The 23254-nt window shown below is 43.8% G+C and overlaps 1 pseudogene; it reads right to left on the bottom strand.

The window, feature by feature from the left end:
- The window catches only part of LOC115659885, a 232988-nt pseudogene that overhangs the window by 32217 nt on the left and 177517 nt on the right, over window positions 1-23254 (bottom strand).

Below are 23254 nucleotides of genomic sequence, written 5' to 3'. Positions count from 1 at the left end.
ATTATTAATAGTTTTTTAGCCATTATGCAAAAGATCTATTTGTGTTGTGTTGTATAATTCTGAGTGACTGTGATAGGAATCCCTTGTGTTGTTGCTGTCGGTCATTGTCTCATTCTCTGCACCTAGCTGGGACTTGTGCTGCATATCAGCCAACTCCAACAAACACCACGACTGTAATATACAGTGCTACAAAATTAGCATAAACATAACTGCTGTGGGGCCAATCCTGACTCCCTACCCTATGTGGGAATGGAAGACTTTGAACACAGATAAATTCAGAGCAGTTTCTCTGTGTAGGGGGAAGGGAGAGGAAGAGGATCTGTGGAGCCTGCAGGATATCCAAAGACTGCATGTCAGATAAGGATTTCCTTGGAAGCAGGGCCAGTGGATCCACTGGCCAAACACCCACACATAAAAGAGAACATAGCAGCTATGGGATCTACACAGCTTGGAGGAGGCGCTCTGCTGCTGCTCCATGTTATGGGGTGGATAGAAGGCTTTGCTTTCTTCCTCCCTCCTCCAGTGCACAGTCTATTTACTCTGGCTATGTGCTCTGTCCAGGATCTGCACAAAGTCATTCACTGTACCTCAAAAGTATTGTTCAAATTAGGAGCAAGAATTATGTATTGCATATTTATTCTTGTAAGGTCCAATAAAGCCAGGTTTTGAATGCTGCATGCAGTGTAGAACCAGGATACAACTGTGTTTAGTGATCAATGAAAAAATCTTTAACTAGAAACATATAAAAAAAAAGACTGTGTGAAATACTCATTTAGAAAACTACAGCGTGGCACTAACTTTGCTCTTACAAGGGACATTTCTTCCTGTGTCTGAAATATTCTAGGTGGACGTTTATTCCTTTTCATTCTGAGACGGTGTTAAGAACCCCTCTTACAAACAATCAAAATTATGCCTCTTCACTGACAACTACTGAATAATATTTATATCAGACTGGGAGACAACTAGTTTAACATACTCTACTAAACTGGTAATAGAAATAAGCATGCTGCTGTTATTAAAGGTAAATGCCCACAGTAGTTTTTAACTTGTGGAGTGTTATAAGTCTAATTTTTATTCACATAACATGTTATAAAATACAGCTAGAGAAAATAAATACTGAGGCAGAAGGAGCACCACCAATGGAAAGACTTGCTGGTGTGTACAGCTTTATCTTTGATGGCCCTCAGAAATTATGGAATGCTGGTTTGAATCTTAAAGGTGAGTGATGTGAATTGATTTATTCAGGATCATACCAGAAAATATCTGTTCAGAAAGTATTTCCACAGAAGCTTACATCAATGGCAGTATTCTGTCACTCAACATATATTTCTAGGCATTCAGTAAGTTTCCTGCACAAATCTTTTGTGGACTGGAGCCTGTAAGCCAATCAATTCTAGCTGAACTTTGGCTTCAGCTTTGAGTCCAGCTAAAAACAATGAGTTTGTCTCTTTGAAAAAATATCTGAAGCTTCTTGATCCATGCAGCAGCAGTCTGAAGGGTAACTATCACAATCATATTTCTGGAGTATCTGAAAAATGGAAAAGGTCACTCCACTGACGCTGCCTTGGAAAATGGCTGGAGCTCAAAGGAAAGGCATCCCTTTGCTCACCCCCTTAAACAGCTAAAGACAAAGCCCTACTTCCGGTCCCAGGCAGCTGCAAACAAAGGTCCCTCTCCCTTCCACTATCAACTGCAAATAATGGACTTTTCTCTCTTGACAGCCGCGAAAAATAAAACTCTGCTCCCTCCTCTCTCTGGCAGTTGTTTACAGCCACTCCACACCAAAGTTCAATATTTTTAGGTATCTAAATATAATGCTGTCAGCCACTGTGAATAAAAGAGTATCATCAGGCTTACAGATAACAGAATCCTCACCAAGCCTTGCAGAGGGTGGTGACAAGCCTTGAAAAGTGAACTGGAAAATAAGCCTTTCACTAGCTTCCCAGAAGACTGATGCTGAAGCTCCTGGATTTGGCTCAACCTGTCCACCACTAGCATTGTTCTTCTTCCTCCACCCACACTTAGCACTATTCCACTCCTCCAGACATACAGAGGCCAGGAATTGCAGGCTGCATACAAACCCAACATGTCCTTGCCATTGTTAACTGTTGCTGTGTGCATCAGTATGGATTAGTACTTTAGCTAGATATTTCTGCTCAAGTGCTCCCCAGCAGAGGTTCTCAAACTTCTTTGCTGTGTCCCCCTTTGGAGATTCATGTCCTATGCATGCCCTCCTCTTCCTCAGAAATGGTATTTCCATGGATGTCTGGGGTCTAGCATCCCATCCCATTCCTCCCTGGCCCAGGACATGCTCTGGTTGGGCAGCCCCAGCAGGACTCAGAGAGCTGAGCTGCACCCTCTTCTTGTGCCTCTGTCCCATAGACCCCCAGAATCACACACAGGCATCAGGCTCCTCCAGCCCTGGTGCAATCCCCAGAATGCGTGAGCAAGAGCCTGTGTAGGCAGGAACTACTTCCCCAAGGGGAACATGCACATCGGCCTCTGGAGAAGAGAGCAAGCTGGAATGTCTCCCCCACTCCCAAACAGAGAGAGGCCACTCCCTTCTCTCCTCATCCCTCCTGCCTCCTTGTTCTTCCACAGCCGAAGCTGGGGCAGGAGACTCAGCTAGTGGGAGGAATTCTTATTTTATTGTAACCCTTCTGAAAGTGGAGTCAACAGCAACCAGGGACAGATCCAATATCTAGGGTTTCCTTTTCAACAATACAACACAACACAGAACCAGCTCAACCCCCACCAGCCGCTGTTCTGCTCTGCTGGCCACCCTGCCAGCTGCCATCCCACTGGCTGCTCCACTGGCCACCCTGCCAGCCACTGTGCTGCCCACAGTTACCTTCTGCTGGCACTTGCTTCTCTACTGTGACCTCTGTAGGTCAGTCCCTTGAGGTTCCCCCACAGCTCTATGTGGTTTTCAGCTCTTGGTGATTGTCAGCTCCTAGTGGAGAAACTTCACTGTAAGGCAGAAACGCTGTTCCACCACAAGTGATTCCAGCTCTAATGATCACTTAAAATGAAAAGTCTCCTAATGGAGACCTACTTAGCTCTGTCTTTGAACAGTGGGGAGGGGCAGGTTAAACTGTGCATGGGGCTCTGAGATAGAGCCCACACCTCCTAGCAGAGACATCTGTCCCCACCCATGATTACTTTCACAGTGGTCTGCATCTGAGCCCCTGGTTTAGCGGAGTTCATTTCAGGAGTTCAATCAGGACAGGCTAAGTACATTTTTAGTGCCCTTTACTTATACAATAAAGATAACAACATTTCACCACCCCTGCATTCAGATTTAAAAATTTTTTAAAGCTAATGTTAAAAAAATTATATGATACATAGGATGAGAAAAGAGTGTCTGTAGGTCTGGGTATAGTGCTTAGATTATCCACAAATACAAAGTTTGTTTTTTAAAGTCATATGATACATAGAGTACATAATCAGCAGTAACCCACATTTAGGTGAATAGATTTAACAATACAGTTTAGATCAGGGGTCGGCAACCTTTCAGAAGTGGTGTGCCGAGTCTTCATTTATTCACTCTAAGTTAAGGTTTCGCATGCTGGTCATACATTTTAATGTTTTTTAGAAGGGCTCTCTCTACAAGTCTATATATTATATAACTAAACTAAAATTGTATTGTAAAATAAACAAGGTTTTCAAAATGTTTAAGAAGCTTAATTTAAAATTAAATTAAAATGTTGATCTTTTGCCACCGGCCCGCTCAGACCGCTGCTGGTCTGGGGTTATGTTCGCGTAGGCCGGCAGTGGGCTGAGTGAGGCCTGCGGCCGGGACCCCAGCTGGGAAGAGTCTGGCAGCCAGAACCCCAGCCCAGCAGCGGGCTGTGCAGGGCAAGCAGCCGGGACCCCAGACCGGCAGTGGGCTGAGCAGCTCAGCCTGCTGCCGCTCAGGGGTTCCATCCTCTGGCTCCTGCCAGCCAGGTTCCCAGCTGCCGGACCCGCTCAGCCCGGTGCTGGTCTGGGTTCCCAGCCCTGCCCACATACAGTGGGTACCTACCTTCTCCCTGGTTCTGGTCCATTCTCTTCCTCTCTCTGCACTGAGCTGAGAGTGGGAGTGGACTGAGCACAGGGCTGGGGGTGAAGAGTCTGACCAGGAGCTAGAATGAAGGAAGGAGCTCAGGGCTGGGGCAGGAGGTTTGGGTGTGGGGGCACTCACCTGGGCAGCTCCCATGTGGTGTGAGGGGTGCAGGTGGGAATGTGAGTGGTGGTTCAGGGGCTCCCGTTTGGTGCTCAGGATGGGGATGTGTGGGGTGCAAGAGTCAGGGCAGGGGACTGGGGGCATGTGAGGGTGGTGCAGGTGTCAGAGTCGGGGGGCTGGGTATGTGTGAGGGTGCCAGTCAGGGCTGGGGTCATGGGGGGGGTGAAAGAGTCAACAGAGGGCTGGGTGGTACAGGGGTCAGAGCAGGGCCCTGGGGAGCAGGCCCCTGTGTTGAGGTGCAGGGCTCAGGGCAGAGGGCTGAGTGACTCTCCCACCCAGAACCCCCCCACACTCCTTGTCCCAACTACCCCCTCCTGGGACCCCTACCCCTTATCCCCTGACTGCCCCCCTAGGACCCTACCTCCTACCTGTCCCCTGACTGCCCCAACCTTTATCCACATCCCAGCACCCAGATAGACCCCCTGGACTCCCATGCCTATCTAACCACTCCCCGCCCCTGACAGGACCCCCAGAACTCTGGACCCATACAACACCCAGCCTGCTCCCTACCTGCCCCAACCCCTCTCCACACCCCTGCCTCCTGACAGGACCCCCCAGAACTCCCAACTCATCCAACCCCCCACAGCTCCTTGTCTCCTGACCACCCCTTCCAGAGACCCCCCCCGCCCACAGCCTAACTACTTCCCCAGGACCCTCCTTGGTCCCTGTCCCCTGACTCCTCTGACCCCCACCCCCCAGTCAGACCCCGGGACTCCCATGCCCCATCCAACCCCCCTGCTCCCTGACTGTCCCCTCCAGAGATCCCCACCCCTAACCACTCCCGGGATCTCACCCATCCTGCTCCCTGTCCCTTGACTGCCCCCATCCCTTACCCAACCCCCCCCTCCGCCGGCCCTGGACCTGGCCCCCTTACTATGAGGCTCCCCGCTCATCCAGAGCCCTGCCGCTGCTGCCCCCGCTGCCCCTGTGCGCGGAGCTCTGCCCTGCCCCTCAGAGCACTGTGTGCACGGCAGCAGGGCTCCGGATGAGCGGGGAGCGTCTTTCCGTCCCCACGGAGCCAAATGCTGCCCCGTGGGAGCGCCTAGCCCCAGCCCCCAGAGCGCTGCGCGCGTGGCGGCAGGGCTCTAGGGGAAGGAAGTGGAGGCTTGCTGCGCTCAGGTCGACACTCCAGCCTGGGACCGCGCACCCCGCAGCTTGCCGCGTTGGCAGGATTTTTAATGGCACGTGGAGTCCCAGCAGGCAGCCGCGTGCCATTAAAAATTGGCTCTCGTGCCATCTTTGGCACATGTGCCATAGGTTGCCGACCCCTGGTTTAGATATTAGAATCCGAATACTCAGGTATATCACTCATGAAAAGTTGTACAGAGAGTTGGTTGTGGAAAGCAAAATATACAAGTAAAGATTGTCCTTCAGTAATTGAGAATTAGGTAGGTTGTCCATTTAGAAAAATAGAATCCATGAGGAAAATATTTCAGTTACTTTCCTGACTGATTTGTAACCCAACATCAACCAAAGTTGATCACTTTGGGCAACACAGCTCTGTCTGCTGGATACTTAGGCGGATTGGGTGTGTTCATGTAAATACAATCTGCTCCGGAAGTCTTTTCTCCTCCCCAGCTAGCTGTCAGGGGAGAGCTCATTAACACTCTGCTTACATCATCAACAATAATTGGAAGAAACAAGAAAACATTCTTAACCAGTCACTTCCTTACACTCTCCTGATAATCTCATCATGCCCCGTGCCCCCCCAAGTTAGAAAACCCATACTCTACGATAAGAGTTGACGTGATTTAATGTGTGATCGTTAGGTTTCAGTGTTATCCCACCTCTCTTAAAGACCTTGGTTCCAAGCATGCAAACCCAGCATCGATTTATATTTGAAGTAAGGTATTTCACAAGCATAAGGGATAGGAGCTTCTTTAATGGCAGATTAAATTGTGCAGAAACTGAGTGACACTAGCAGGGAAGAAAAAACAACCACTTAGACATGGTGTGGGTTGTGGATCGCAGCTATACATGTACACAGGAATATTTGAATACATACGCATTTATCTGATTTCATATGCTGTTTTATTTCTCAGTCTGATCTACAGAAATAAAAGAAGTATTTTATAGTAAGGAGAATGTCAGATCTATGAATTCCACATAAAAATCACTATGGAGTTCTTTACATTTCAGTAACTCATGACAAAATCCAGAGTATTTTTGCTTTAGGATTTGCAGTCACTTTCAGTCAAAATCTCACCTATAGATAGAAGGCTATTAAGTATTTTTGTATCTAGTAATTAGTTATTTTTTGTTTTAATTTTCGTGTGTGTGTTTTCCCCTAAAAACTAAACAGAATTCATCAAGAAATGGAATGGAAGGAATTTTTTTTCCTGAATATTATAAATGAATTGAACAAAGATTGCTAGTGTTTGTCATTTTCCTTATCTGTACACATGAGTATGTTATATACTCATTTCCATTGCAAATGGTACATCAAAATGATCATAGCAAACTGAAATATATTGTACATCTCATTATTTAATTTCTTTGAAAGTATCACTCACAAAAATATTCAGTTGTCACTGTTCTTGAACTAAAGCTTTATGGCGTGATGAAAGACATAAAAGTGCTAATGCTGTCAGTCCAGAATAAGAACAGGCCACAAGCTTTAGACAATTATTAATTATTTGTATTTAATTAGCTAGAGTCACTAATCAAGTTCAGGGTCAGTTGTGCTAGGTGCTGTACAAACATTTAATCACTCTGCTTTTAGGCTATATTCCTTTCCTTTACTCTTAGTATGGCAGGGTTAATCCAGATCTTAGAATGACATTCAAAAATACATTAGGGAAAAAAAATCCAATACGAATCATGGATTGGAGTTCTTCATCACAATGTTAGGAAAGGCCCACCAATCAGAATAGAAGAAACAAGATTGGGGAATAAATATACAACAGGGAAGAGAACCACACCCTTTTGGATCTAATAGGACCAACATCAGTGGGAACTCCACACATATATCTCAGTGCATAATTGAGTGCTAAATTAATTCTTGTAAACGGCATATTCGACCAAACCCTGCAACCCTTACTCATGCACCCAAGGAAATAAATGGGAATACTTGTGTGAATAAGGGCTGCTTATTTGCTTTACCAAGGGATTACATGATCAGGTTCATTTTTGGAGGATTATTGGACAAATGCTAGAAAAACGAAGCTCTCTTCCGAGACACTTTTTTTAGAAGAAAAATAAACAAACAAAAAGCCCCACACACTAAATAATTTTGAGTTCAAAAGTTCATTGCTCCTGGGTGTTTTTTAAAATTCCTTTTTAAAGTTAAATGGTGAAATCAAAATGGAGTGAAATGTTCATCTACTGGTGTGTTTTATAGCTTGTTTTTATAATTAGCTATGTTACTTGGAAATGTTGCAGAGGCTAAAGGCAACTTTGTACTTAACTAGCCTTTATCGGTCCAAATAGGCACACACTCAGGTTTGTTGTTCTGTAATACTGCTGTGTTAGCAATTCCCTGAGTTTAATGTCAGATAGGAGCCAAAATCACATTAACATGAAAGGGGATTTTTGGAGAGTTGCTGAGTTTGTTTGTTTTGGGGAATGGAATGGAGGGGGGTGGTTAGTTATTTGGCGCTTTAATTTTCAGGAAAAATTAAAGCTAAAAAAATGCACTGTTTGTTGAGGGAAGGAGTCCCTTTTCTCTAAATACTTTTATTCTAGTCACAGAAATAGAACCTTTTGCTATATTTGTTCACATTGATTTGAGCACATTATGTTGTGGGGTAAAGTCTGGTAATGTGGGGAAAATGGTTTCAATAGTGTTCCTGTTACAGTGGAACGCTTACGGCGCTGCATCACCCACAGTGGAATATAGCTAACTACCAGCACTAACTGGTTAGTACAGAGAACTGGTCAAATAATAACTAAGCCTAGTTGGTCTACAATTATAGATATTTATGGTCAAGGTCATGTAATTTTCAAGTCTGTAATATATGTTGAACCTCCAAATTTGGTTGCAGCACACTTCACCCATAAGGGGGAAAAACACAAAAGAAAACACGGTCAATTCAAATAATAAAATAACCTATTTCAAACTTCTTTTGAAAAACTGAGCTTTTCTGCTGCAATAGCAGAATGGCACTGTACATTTATTGGCTTGAGGCAAGGACTGGAGTTTTAGATCCACTTCACAATACACCTAAACTGTAAAACAGTTTCAGCATTTTAAAAGTGAAATGAGTCATTGTTTGATAATGGGAAATAGCGAATAATGAATTGGAATTAATCTCCTCTTTCTTAGAGGCAAAAAGTTTGAAGGAAAAAAAAACCAACCCTAAGTAGATTCAAAAGCCATAGAACTCTGGACTCAAAATATTTGGCTTATACAGCCCCCAGATGTTACACCAAGAATTCACACAATCTTCCTCCAATCAAAGTTAATAGGCATTTTGGATGTCCAAAGAATGAAGGATTGACCCTTTAGAAGCAATGATTTAAGGGCTCAGTGTTGCGAAATTCTGAACGCTCTCGGCTCCCATTGAGTTAGTTCAATGAGATTTGACGATGCTCAGCAGTCCCAGTAGTACCCATTCCTGCACCTATTGACTTCAGTGGGAGTTTTGTGTAACCTATTTTATATATTCTATTTCTGTTCCAATTCTACTAGCATTTACCTTCACATGACACCACGGGCCTCCATGCAGTTGCACAAGGTAAGTCAGAGCTAAATTTGGCTGTCTATATTTTATAATAAAAACAATACCGAGTATAATTCTGTACTTGTTCATAGTATTAAGCCTTTTACTAAGATCTTTTAATCTTTTGCACAGAAAAGTAGAGTAAAAATAAGGAATTTTGTTCAAAGAAACAAAACTATTGCACTGCCCCAGGATCAGCGCAAGGAGATTACTTTCTCCCTGGAGCAGCAGATGAACAAACTGCAGCAGGTCTATTCCTAGTGCAGTGCAGTGTACTATTCCCAGCAAGCCTGTACAGCTATGCTCCTTGGTGCATTGGAGATGGAGCTAAGGCACTGTTCAGTCCTTGCCATCCTCCACTCCCTTGTGCAAGGGGGGACATAATGGTCCTGTATATTTATTTCCCTTCTCCAGTGCTGCCACCCTAGACTTGACCCTCCTTCCGCCCCCTAAATCACCAGGCTAACTGGGCACAATTTGGCCCTATGAGAGCTGACAATATTATCTTACAAAGAAATGCTCAAAAATACATAACAGGCTTGTACGGCTGCATATTTACCTTAACAAATACATTTCAAACATTCAATTAGTTCACAGAATTATATTATGAATGCATTTATTTGTCTAGTAACACAGTAAAATGTCATTAAAAAAACAAGAGAACAAGGAGGAACATTAAACCCTTATACAAGCTCAGCAAATATGGCAGCAAAAGATCATCAACCTCTTTAGTGTGTGTTTTATTTAACTGGTTACTTTATTAATAATATTAAAAGTGCACTAGTTCAGAACCAAGAATCTTATAGCAAGTAATGCTACAAAATCTAGGTTTTCACAAACTGTGCTGCATACAACACGGAGAAAAAAAATGCCTGTTTTTTAAATATTGTAAAAAACCAAGGCCCCAGATCAGGTTAAATACATATATCTTTTTGAAGTGCCACGTGGTAGGAGAGCAGATTGATAAAGGACAGAAGAAATGCTAAATATGCATCATGACAAACAGTGAAAAATTAAGTATTGTAACTAACATTAATTACACTCTCGTAAGATGAATAGGCTGCTCATTATTAACGAGAGCGTATACCTTTGTCTAAGTTTCACATCTACCTGTGATAAATGTGCTAACGCTGAAAAATTCATCATAGTAACATTTGAATTAACAGCACACTAATAGATTGACATGTGAGTATGAATAAAGCATTTACTCAGAAACACTGTACACACCCAAGAGCAAATTTTCTTTTATGCATATATCAAACAAAATGGGTATGATGAACATTACAATCTTGTTTTCGGTTATATTGAGATCACCTCACATCATTGCCCCAAATATTTATAATCCAGACTCTTAAATAGTTTGGACAGAGTACACTTGTTGGAGAGATTGAGGCAGTTTAAGTATAGAGCGATGATCATCTCTGAATAGAAAGGGTGGGGCTCAATACAAAATACCCAGTGACGCCTTCTCACCTGAGAGGGAGGGAATATTCAGATATGCCTCACGTTGAGCCAGATGCAGCTCCTACAGAACTCTGTGAAGCCTTGTCTATGCCCAGGGTTTATTTCAAACTACATTTAGTTTATGCAAATTAAAATGGCTTACATCCACACAGAGCAATTCTTGCCGTGTATTAACTAGCCAGTTAATATGTATTCTATAATCCACTTTGAATGTGGTTTAATTCATTGTGTATTGGGTTAATGCAGACTATTGTTCACAGGGGCACAGCTATACCTTGCATAAGCTTTGGCAGCCTTCCAAATGCCATAATACAATGCTTTCCATTATGCCAGGACTGGCCTGTCTGTTCACCTGTGTGCCCTGCACTGCTCTAGAGTCATCCTGACCAGATGTCGCCTCCCCATTTAAATGCTGGCACAAAGCCATGATCGGTCCATTTGTTGCTGCACTCCCCTAGAGTCGTATATATCCTACATTGCTATTGCAGCAGTATAGCACACCCTGTGCAGGCCCAGGAGCCATGCAGAGAGCCTAGATCCCCTATCCCCTGAGGGAGAGGTAAGGGTTGAGGCAGCCCTTGCCAGGAAACACAGAAATACAGAGGTGTAGGAAGCAATAGCTAAGGGACTGGATGTGAAGGGTCACTTCCAGGACCCTACACAATGTCAACTCAAAGCAAAGAGACTCAGAAACACTTATAAGAAAACCAAATACAAAACCAGGCTCTCCAGCAGTGCTCCTATTGACAGTCTTTCCATTGATTTTAATAGAAGTTTGATAAGGCCTACTGCCCATTTAAGTCATTGGGAGTCTTTCCATTCTCGGTTCCTCATAACTCCACCCCCACTCATGCTTGGCTTGGCCTATGTAGCCGGGGCCTGACCTTTTCCTGCCCAAAGAGAATGCAGGCTTATCTCTAGACTCTCTGCTTTCAGTGATTTCCTCTTTGTCACGGCTGGCACCTTCCTGCTGCACAGGTGTCGCTCCCAGTTCTTCCACCAGCTCTAGAGGCAGCTTTAAGGGGTGAGAGCTGGAAGCCAGCTGCTAAAATTGAGAGAAGTAGCTGTCAGGGAGTAGTGGGAAGGGCAGTCTGACGCGTAGTCCTGGATCAGTGGCAGGGACAGCTGTTTTCCAGGGATGGGTTCCAAATCTGGGTCTGTCCTGACCAAACCAGGCATATTAGCAGGTGGCTTCCCTTCTCTTCCTCCTCCCGCACTTACCAGAAGGATCCGTGCATGCAGTAAGCCAAGGAAGAGGGGAAGACAGGATGGTTTGATGCCTCTTTGATACCCTTGTGCTTTGTTGGGAATGGACCAGGTACGATGGGTGGGTGGCTGCTTTAAGAGAAGGTAGGCAGGTGGCTTAAAAGGAGCCACCAGCCACTGTCTGCTATCCACGGAGAACTTCTGCAGTGAGAGCAGGAGTCTGGCAGTTTCCACACACCAAGTGCTCCTCTCCTCCAATCCATATGGGCTATTCCAGCTGCTACCACTACTCTCCTGCCCAGTTTCATGCAGGCCAGAGACAGGATGGGGAGAAGGCAGCCACTGGAGTTCAGAGCCTCTCTTTGTTTTTCCACAACCTGTCCTGCACACAGAGTGATATCAGCAGCCACACACTGCTGGAACCATTGCTGGAGAGGTCTGCTGCGTCCTACAGGTTGGGAACTACAGCCCTATGTACTGTACATTCCTATAAGAAAACTACAGCATCCCCTTGGAATGCCACATTGCAGTACAAGTATAACTGGAGCAAAGGGTTTCTCTCTTCTCTGTGGATGAAGACTGAGGCACATAGACTAACTCTCATTAATGCTAATCACATTTAGATACATAAATCCCTTGCCCTAGAGCAATAAAACCAGTGATTACTTATTAAAAAGTTTGAAACATTATCCACTGAACTTTCAATTGGCATATTTAAAACATGCTATTTAGTGAAATCACTAATAGCAACAATTAGCCCCTCACCAAACCAACAGAGGCAGTCTCAAAGCAAAGTCCATACACAGAGTAAGCATAAAAAATTATTTCAACATCGCTAATGTGGAGCTGTTCTATCCACTCGTCTGATTAAATATAATTTACTGCAGGTTGTTCAAACAATACAAGGGCATTAGTGGGTTTTTTGAACCGTTAAACAGACATTTCATATACTTCAATTTCAACCCTGGCCCTGGCTCAACTCCTGCCCCTTGTCCACCCAGTCTCTGCCTCCTCCTCCAGGGGAGACTCTGGGGCCATGGAGTGCCCTCTGTAGAGTTTGGAGCATGGTAAGACTGCCACACTGAGACAGCTAATCCCACTGCTTTGATCAGAAAGGAGAAGATCCATGAGGGGATCTACGGGAGGATGACCAGGCCAATGGAATATTAGTGAAAGTGAGTAAAGAATCGTAACCTCCCCCAATCCTTGCTGTCTTCCCAGCATCAAGACTGTTTACATTGGCTTTGAGCATGATATGGTTGGCAGTTTCATCCTCCAAACCGTTTACACTACCACTACCAAAGGTTAGAGAGGAGCATGCATATAGTCTAGCAGCCAGAGTACAGAACTAAACACTAGGGACTCCTGAGGTCTGACTACACTTACAAGGTCAAACCCCTCCAAATAAAGAAAGATGGTAAAGTTACCACTATGCTTGAATCTAGATTTACAGATAATCTATGAGATTTTTAAAATAATATTTTCTCATATACTTTATTATGACTATTGACAAGAAGTGAATCCTTTTGCATTCAGAAGAGTATGGCTGAAAGAAGGCAAATTTTTAAACTCTAAACTGAACAGATTAATACTCTCACGGACTCTAATGATATTAATAACCCAAGCACAGCATTTGACGTCTGCTAAAGATTTTGTACACACAATTCTGGGTTGAAATCTGGGTCACTAAGATAATCTTTTTGTTTAGTCGTAACAGTGATTTCATGGGTGTGTTCCTTATCAAAATGTACAAGATTTTGGAGGAAATCATCTACCTAGAAAACAAAGAGAAAGCACTGTGAAGATGTATTAATCATGTAGCACAGGAAACTCGAGGAGTTTTAGCACCTGCCACAAAGCACCAGCGCAGTAGGTCTGGGTCAATTTGCAACTGTATTTCCACAGATGCAGCCAGTACTTAGAGAGGGTCTGGGGAAAGCGTCATATTCACAGTTCAGCCATGAGAGTGAAGCAAACAGAGATAAATTACCAACACTTAGGAAACTATCCAAGGGCACTTAGTGGAGGCCCTTTTTCACAACCCTCCAGGTATCTCCACATACTAGAGATTGATAACAAATGGCTTGAATCTACTTTTGTTAATCATTTTGAACGTTAACTTAGATAAAGATTTCTTATTTGTGGGAACCTGTTCTTCTTTCGAAACATTCTTTTCATTGAGGTTAATCATGACCTGAATATCCAGGTCGACCCCAAACAAACTTCCTTTTCCTTTTCCATGTTATCAGACTGATCTATCATTGTAGTGAGGTGGCCTGGCTCCCAGCCACCCCAAAGAGGGATGAGCCCCTACAGATGCAAAAGTGGGCGGAGCCACAGGAGCCTGTGCCCGCCCCCCAGAGATCAAGGTGCAGGGCAGGAAGTATAAAAGCCCAGCCCCAGGTCTCAGAAGCTGCCTGGCCGCCGGAGAGGCTGGACGCTGGTGCCTTAGCTCCCGCTGGGGAGACTCCTGCTGCTGGCGACCGACCTGAGGACTGGCCATACCTGTGAGCCTGGACGCTGACCAGGCACTGGAAGAGCTCCTAGGCCAGCCTGTACAAAGGGACTCTGAGGAGCTGCCCAGTTTACCCCTTGCTCAGTATCCTGAGGAGCCCATGGTGTGGGACGCTGTGGAAGACGCCGCCGAGACAGAGGTACTGGTAGAGGGGGAGGTTGGAAGTAGCCCGGGGGCAGCCGACCCTAGTCTGGCTGCAGCACACCGAGATCCAATATCAGTGTGGTTGCGGCCAGGATCCCCACTGACACAGCAGCAGGCTGCCTGCCACTGTTAGGGCCCCGGGCTGGGACGCAAAGGAGTGGGCGGGCCTGCGTCCCCCCTGCCATCCCATTCACGGGTGGCCGTCTCCCCGTTGCCCCAACGCTCAGGCCCAGGAGCCTGGGCTTACCTTACTGAACTGTTTGCTCAGCCCTGCCTGAGAGTCTGAGCCCTGAACTGTTGTTTGTTGCCCTGCCCTGACCTAGGGCCCGGGCTTAAATTACTGAACTGGGGTTGCTCAACCCCGCCTGAGGGTCTGAGCCCTGAATTGTTGTTTGTAGCCCTGCCCTGACCTAGGGCCTGGGCTTAATAGACTGAACTGTTTGCTCAGCCCCTGCCTGAGGGCCTGAGCCCTGAGCTGTCGTTTGTTGCCCCAGGTAGTGAGGCGGCCGGGCTCCCAGCCGCCCCAGAGAGGGGTGAACCCCGACAGCACACGTTTACAGTCATGATCCATACACATTGTACAGGGCAAATTTAGCATGAGACATCTAACTAGTGAGAAGCAACAGAGAAGTTAATAAAGAGAAAATAAAAACAAAAATCCCACAGAGTCCAAATGGATTGTTTTGTATGTTTTTCCTGGCTTTCTTTTTCCATGTTTATGGGGGAAAATCTTCAGGAAAAAAAATTAAAATAAAAAACCTCCCTCTGAAATTAATAGGAGTTTAAATGAGTCTGGCTGGCAACACATGACTCATAGTGTCCAATCCTGCTGTCACTCCACGTGAGGAATTCCCATTGAAGCCAATGGGAGGTTAGTGTTCAGGAGGACTGTAGGATAGTGTTTTCCCCTGGCTCCTATTACTATTTGAAGATGGGTAGTGTTGCTTTTTTAAACTCACATTACTAAGTATCTTGGGTATTAGACATGACCTTTTTGTGCAGGCCTGTTCTTTGATCTCAACAAGTCTTTTGGGTAATCTAGCAATTTGCTAACAACAGCCTCAAAGAAAAATAACAAAGCTTTCATTCTACATGCAAACTATGCAAATACAGTCTCTCTCAATGATGTGTTTCATAATCACAGCTTTAAATGTCTATGAGCATGGAGGTATTCTAGCTGTTCCAGAATACAGGAATATATTTCATCTCTGGAGAAGATCAATATTTAATCTGGGTAATGACTGATTCACTACCATGAACCCCACTTGAAACTTAAAATAATTTATTTTCCTTTTATTCACTGAAGTTTGTTGTTATTGTTTTATAATGAATAATAAGAAACCAAGGTAACTAAATATTTAAAGTTCATTACTTTGCAAAAATGTAACTTATAAATGCTTAATCTAAACAGCCTAATGGTCAATCATTAATTTAGGATTATATAACAACATGACTCAGTTTACTCTCCCAGCTGATAAACAGCTTTGTAGCAAAACAAATTGAATCTTCCTAGTAGTCAGATGAATAACCAAAGTGATAGAGCTGGATGCAGAAAGGTTAATAATTAATAATTCTGGCTAGACTTAAACTCTGAATATAAAGTAGTCTAATGCCATAGTCTTCTTACTTGGGGTTTTAATCTGCATAGGGCCGAATGCCCTCCACTCCCACTGAGAACCTTGTGCAGCACTGGACTCTGAAGGCATGCTTCTGAAAGAGAAACCTATTTAGCAGCTATTGAGGGATGATTATAAGATAAGCACCTGAAAAGTCCACCTATAATCAGGGCTTTCAGCAATTTTATGACTAAATGGTCTAACAAATAGGCTAACGATTTTACCTTTTCATTCCAGCACAGGTAGCTTTGTATAACTACCAGCCATTTTCCATTAGTTCATTTGTACTGGAGGATTTTGGTAATATTTTTGGAGGACATGGTTGGTGACATTAAAGGAGGCTGAAACCTGAGCTAGAGCTCTCCCACTCCCAAATAACAGGCAGACTCATACCTAAGTGGTTCGATGTCACTAGTGTTCTAAGCTACTTTAGCTTTTGAGTTGAATAAAAACAAACTGGAAAATTCTATTCTGCATGTGTGAAACTTCCCAGAGTCACCATTCTTCACCTCAGAACTACCAAATGATTTTTTTTCACGATTTCTTAGTAGCTTAGAAGTCCATAAGATTAACCCAAGCCAAGTCTGATATGTCTACTTTCTAACTACCCACAACACTTCTGATTACGGCACAAAGGGAAGAGTATTTTCTCTCATACACACGCACATATAGCCCTAGCTCCAAAACCTCTGATTTTGCTCAGACTCTTCAGAAACATTCACCTTTGGATCAAGAATCGAAAATTTCAGCTTCGCAGAATTAGTATGGAAAAGATATGCACAACCGGAAAACAGGGTACAGAACGGAAGTTGGCACACAATCTTTATGCACTATGCTAGTCTGCTACACGGGACTAGCACAACTTCCTTCACAATTGAACTTTCATCATCCATTCATAGGCATCCACTGTGTCATCTAGCCCTACTCTCAGCATATGCTACAGCTTCCCCATTGGTAGGAATGGTGCTGCACTGTATTTATGAGAATTAGTTAAGAAATTTGCTAACATCCATAAGGAATCCCTGTTGCCTATACACCTTTGTGCCTTCTGTGCTTTCAGAAATATTTGTCCCATACTTTTTATGAGTGTGAGGTGCAAACAGAATTATTTCTCTAACATATATCAAACTTAGTACCCCAATTTAAAAATTTGATCATCAGTGAAAAATCCCCCTTCCTCTAAAAGTTCTGTAAACAAAGCCTCACTGAGATAATACGGATGTTTATAACAAGCAGTTTTAAAGATGTTGGGCCTCATTCTACAGCCTCTATTTAATCAAAACTCCTGAAGGCTGACTGAGGATTGGGCCCATAAGCAGTAGTCAGTCCATTCATACTGTCCCATAAGACAAGACTTCCACTTTAGTGCCGTATTGATGCTTGACTGTGCCATAAAACTTTAGGATGCAATGCTGAGACCAAACCTTTGATGCTTGACACTACTAACTATATGAAATTCATCAGCACGATAAGCGTTCCTCTAATGCAATATCAATGGCTGCCTTTCTCATATAGTATGAAATTAATCCTTCACCAACAGCAACTGTTTTGCAGTCTCTGTATCTTAGTTCAATAGACTTGCAGACAAATTGACAGGATATGTGATAGGGGAAGCTGGAGAAGGTAATCTGGCATAAAGGAAATGAGACCTGGTGAATGGGCATACCACAAGCCTCCCTCTACCTCCCTCTTTGGGGTGTCAGCAGTGCTCGCACCAGTCCTGCTCAGCAAAATGATGAGTGTTAATACCTTCTTAGCCCCTAACACAGTGAGTGGGAGTTATTTTCCTCTTGACACATGGGCATTACTTATGGAATTAAGTTGAAAACATAGAACACAATGCAGGGTGGATAATCCCAGCACCTCCCCTTCTGGCTTTATTTGTTGACAGTATTTGACAGCCAGCAAGGTTAAAATATTCTTAAGTTTCAGGGGTGCAGATGCTTGAACTAGTCTGATAATGACAGCCTTCACTACAACATTATATTAAAAGTACTTATTAGACAGATTTATTTTTTTTGGTTCTTTTGTAGCAAGAAGACTTTTCTACAGTGGTAGAATCTGGACTTGCAATTTACATTTTGGAGTCTACATTTAACAAGTATATTCTTGGGAAATCGTCAAATATGTCCTATCATTTTTAAGAAATAAAACAGTAAAGGTGTCCGTAATTTAGCCTGAAACATTTTCTGAATTCATTTGACAAACTCCTTCCTTTTCTGTGATCTTTAGCATTTGCTGCAAATATCACAATTAAGCCAGCACACAGCAATAAAGACTTATTTACTTGGATTGCTCCAATACATAACACTTCTGAAACATTCTAACACACTGCTACCTTATTCATGTACATCTTTGCACTCTTCCATCTTTGATCCTTTGGAATTTTGCCACTGGGAGACAAAAGGACCAGAACAGCAACAGTCACTTTGATTACAAGAGCAGGTGGGTTAGGGAAAGTTCTCCGCTCAGTCAAATTGAACTAAAACAACAGAGGAAGGTTACAGCTATGAATTGTATCAACGACAGCTCCGGAACTGCAAAGCAAGAGAAAAGATTCTATTCACACCAGTTTAGAGGGTGAAGCAGAATTGTTACCCTGTTTAGAGTGGTTGAGGCAGCATTTGTGGCAGTAAGAGCAGGTCCAGCTTTGGCAAGATCATCTTCAGAATCTTGCTTCTGCTTTGTTACTTCTGCTTGAATCGCAGAAACCTGGAAAACATCCCACAACCAGTTCCACACCACACTGTGATGTTGCTGCAGGGTAAACAAGGTCTGGAAACAGACACATTTATGGTTAATTTCAGCAAATGAAATCCTATGACTTGGTATGCACAGGTGCAAATGAGGGCAGAATTTATCCCTTAATTTCAATGTCTAGGTTTTATCAATTAGCCACATTTATTGTATTTGGCATACTTCTCTCCACAGTCTAAAGGATATTATGTCTATATAAAAGATACAAGCTGTATAAATGATTTGCTTAATTAAAAACAGCATTATGCTGGCATTCAAAAATTTTCCAGGATAGCACTTAAGCCAGAGATGGGGTGCATAAGGAGTACCAGAAACAAATATGATGAATCTCATGCAAATGATCACGATGGTCTAGATGATTGTGATGGTCCATTCTAAGTCTATGAATGTGTATTGCGAACAAACAGGTTTTAGGTAACAGACTGAGGCAGATATATGAAATATGTAAAATACTGAATTCTCTAACATTTCACAGCTTTCCTCAACACCCCCTGGATACACAATATGAAAGAATAGAAAGGGGCAGTGATGACAGCTGTCACCAGCATCAACAAGCCTAACAAACATCTGGCATATCAATCGAAAGGAAGACTAATGATCTGATAGCATTAATCAGAACTGGTCCCCCACCAGATGCCACACCAAGTCACTTGAATTTGTGCCCAGTGCCAATTGTTCACTTGCTGGACGTTTGGATGTGCATGCTTCTTTGTGGATACAGTCATACTAAAAATGCTGAAATAAATCAATGCAACGTTGCTTTCACTTGGATGTAAAGGCAATTGTAAATGAGTTAAAGTTCAAAGAACAGGAGTAGAACAAATACTACTTGTTCCTAAACATTAGCTGGTAAATAGCACATGCAGATGGGATGGGAACAATGTTAGGCCTGACCCGAGGCAATGATCTTCATGTTCCTGGAAACCACATCAGTGAGGGCACAGAGAAGGAGATGGGATGCTTCCCAAAGTCCCCAGCTACTCTGGGTAAGACAGGACAACTAAATAGGGAAGGCTCAGGAAATCAATCCTGCTTCATGGTTTAACTGTTACTATAAAGGCAGTGCTGTAGGGGCAAAAGGTCTTGCTAGACTCTCTCATGGTGTATTAGGTGTATAAAACTTCAGTCTGTGCTTGTCACAGGTAAAATCTCTTAGCTAATGAATTAGTCCTAGTGAAATAACAAGGTAAAAGTGTTTTGGCAGATTCGGATTTGTTAGCAGGGACTGTTCACATTGGACACTCATGTTACTAACAATTCTGTGAGACTGATTCCCCCCAGCAAGAGGTGGGCAGCAATTGCACCCACATGCATCAGATGGGGCAGCAACAGCTCAGCATGGCTCACCATTGAGAGAGACAGTAGATGTTCTCCTCCGGGAAGGCAGCTTTAAAACATGGCCAGGGCTCTGTAAGGATGCCACCAGCAGAGGTTCTGCAGGAAATACACTGAGCGTGCTACCCATGCATCTCCCAGTTAGTGCTACCCACTTTTGGAGCTGCACTGCCCAGCTCTTGGATCCTTGGCAGTGCAGGCTTTGAGGGTGCCTTGAACCACTGGGATCCCCTGCTCTCCGCTCAATTTGGACCTTCTACTATTGGGGCCCACAGCCTGGATTTTGCCAGCTGGAGTTAATCAAGCTCTATATACGTATGCACATGCGTGTAGATTTGCTCTGATGTTTTACATGTGTTTATATGAGAGACCAGCTCAGTCTTGTTTTTATTAGGTGTATCTATACCCTCTGCTCCTCATCATGCACTGTGGCTTTTTCTTCGCTATTTCTGTCTACTGTCCTATTTTGACAATGAGCACCTCAGCGGCGTTGCTTCTCAGATGAAGTTCTATTGCTTGAACAGCAAGTTTAGACTTCAAATCTTCCACCAAATTATTACAAGAGAGAACTGGTAATTAAGTTTTAACAAGATTTAAATTATATTAAAAACAGACAGCTAAAAGGAGAGACTGCTTTGGGCTTTATTGTAAATTTGTATAATTATTTTTAGTCCTCTAGAGGATGCATAATTATGTTTCTGTATTTATAAAAATACTGCCCTGGAGGTACCAAAATGAATTTTACAGTCTGTTGATTTGCATATTAATATTCCTCTTGTGTCAGATATTTTCCTAACAATGAAATGTTCACAACCATTTTCAAAATGGCCATAGAACTTTACAATATTCCTGCCCTGGTTTTGAAAAAACTGCTCTCTAATGAAAAAAAGGAGGAAGAACAAGATACCATGGTGATAGGCATGGAATAAAAACCCAGAAAAATAGATAGATAGTGGAACGTACAGAGAACTATACCTATACCAAAACTATAGAGAACATACAAGCGCAAAGTTTAATTCTATCTCATGATTTAATGTTTTTGGTGCAGTTTATTTTTGTGCATGTGTAGCTAAATATTTAGGCCCAGATCCACAATGGTACTTAGGCACCTAGACACCAGACTTAGGTGCCTCAGTCTCATTTTTAGGCTCCACTGACATCCACAAAACCCACACCTGGCTGCCACATAACCCTATAAGCATCTAAATTTTTGCTCTAAAAGTTTCCTAGTGCCTAAGGTTCTGCCTCTGGGCAGGTGCGCTGCATTCCTTACTCTGTGTATCCAGACACCTACCTGCCACTGAAGCCCCAGAGCAATCTATGAGCCAGGCAGAGGAGCCCCTATCTCACTCAGGGCCCAGTTTTTCAGGGCCCTTGGAGCAGGGTTCTTCACTTGCTCTGGGGGCCCTAGAAAACTCTTGCAGGTCCCGGGCCCCCAGAGCTTCTTCCGTTCCGGGTCTTCGGTGGCAATTGGGCGGCGGCGGATCCTTCCGCCCCGGGACCCACCACCGAAGTGCGCTGAAGATTTGCGGCGGGGGGTCCTTCCACCCCAGGACCTGCCGCTGAAGTGCCCTGAAGACCCGTGGCGGGGGGGCCTTCCACCCTGGGACCTGCCACCAAAGTGCCCCAAAGACCCGCAGCGGGGGGGTCCTTCCACTTCAGGACCCACCACCAAAGTGCCCCTAAGCCCACGACGGGGGGTCCTTCCACCCCGGAACCCGCCACCAAAGTGCCCCGAAGACCCACGGCGGGGGGTCCTTCCACCCCGAGACTCGCCACCAAAGTGCCCCGAAGACCTGCGGCGGGGGGTCCTTCCACCCTGGGACCCAGCACCAAATTGCCCCGAAGACCAGCAACGGGGGATCCTTCCACCCCGGGACCTGCCACCGAAGACCCCAGGCCCCCTGAATCCTCTGGGCGGCCCTGATCTCACTCATGGGACCTGAGCTGGTAGGCACACTCAAAGGCATTCAGAATCTAGCTGGTGATGCTGGCAGTGCCCACCTTTTCACTTTAGTCCAGGGGTTAGAGCACACTTCTGAGATGTGGGACATACCTGTTCAAATCTTTTCTTCCCCTCAGGCAGAGGGGAGGAATTATACCTAGTGTCCCACATCCCAGGTGAGTGCTCTAGCCACTGAATTATGGGATATTTTGATGTCCTCCAGACTTCCAGTCTGAGGAGGAGATTAAGGGGGACACAGACCTTACTTGTTTCTGCCTCAGAATGGTCTTTAAAAGCTAGGATAGCAAAGGTGAAGGAGGGACCTCTGAACCTACACACTATTTGCACCACCAGAGCAATGGTAGAGGGGCTCTGGGTCAAGCTCTGGAGCCACGTGGATAAATGTGAACTTTGGTATTCCAAGAAAAGACCAGAAACAGTCAGGGTCCAAAATGCTCTACACTGGAAATCTCCTCTTTAAAATTTCAAAAGGAACTCACCACTGGCCTCCACTCCCTGCTTATTTTTGCCTGTTACTTTATATAACATTATTTTTTTATGTCCATAAGAGATTTTCAAAGACACAAATTCCAACTCCCATTGAAAGTTAATGTCAGTTGGGTGCTTATCTGCACTTTGTGCTTCTGAAAATCTTCCACTTAAAATACATATTTTTAAAAAACAGTAATAATCGCAGGATCATACTAATATAGGATCCAAACCTGTGGTCCATGTGTAGGCAAACTCTCATTAACATTCAGTTAACACTGTGAAATCAATGAGAGATTTTCTTGCATGTGGACTGCAGAATCAGACCTCTACTTAATGGTAATCCATTTTTCTTAATGACAATAAACTCATTGGGTTTACAGTTTATCTTCATATGGAACTAATTTATTGCTACTAAAATAATGTAGTATCACTACTATTGCTTAAGCAATAATCTTAAACAGTTATTTGTATTTTAATTTTATATATAGCTTATCATCCAACTTTATAAAGAGATCTATGTAGGTGGTTTTTGATTCTCACACACACACACACACACACACACACACACACACACACACACACACACACACAGAGTAGAACTGAGATGTACTCTGTGTGCCAAAATTAAATGAAAAAGTGACAATGTACAGTATCTAATATTAGCAGGTAAGGTGAATTTTATGCAAAATGCGGAGTGTCAGTCAACTGCTGGCACAGGGCAACACTTGTTAGTCCCTAAATGATCTGATTGCATGTTCACAACTACCATTTTCGTGAAGCCTCATTCAAGGAGATATTAATGGCCATTATTGAGCTGCAACACAAAGGTATCACAGAGGGAAAGTACAAATGACACTCTTCAACTGTTCCTTGTAAGCATAACTCCTGAAATGG

This window comes from Gopherus evgoodei, chromosome 11, assembly GCF_007399415.2.
Source record: "Gopherus evgoodei ecotype Sinaloan lineage chromosome 11, rGopEvg1_v1.p, whole genome shotgun sequence".
NCBI lineage: Eukaryota > Metazoa > Chordata > Testudines > Testudinidae > Gopherus > Gopherus evgoodei.
The sequence above is the reverse complement of the archived record's forward strand: the minus strand, read 5'-3'. Positions and strand labels throughout refer to the sequence as shown.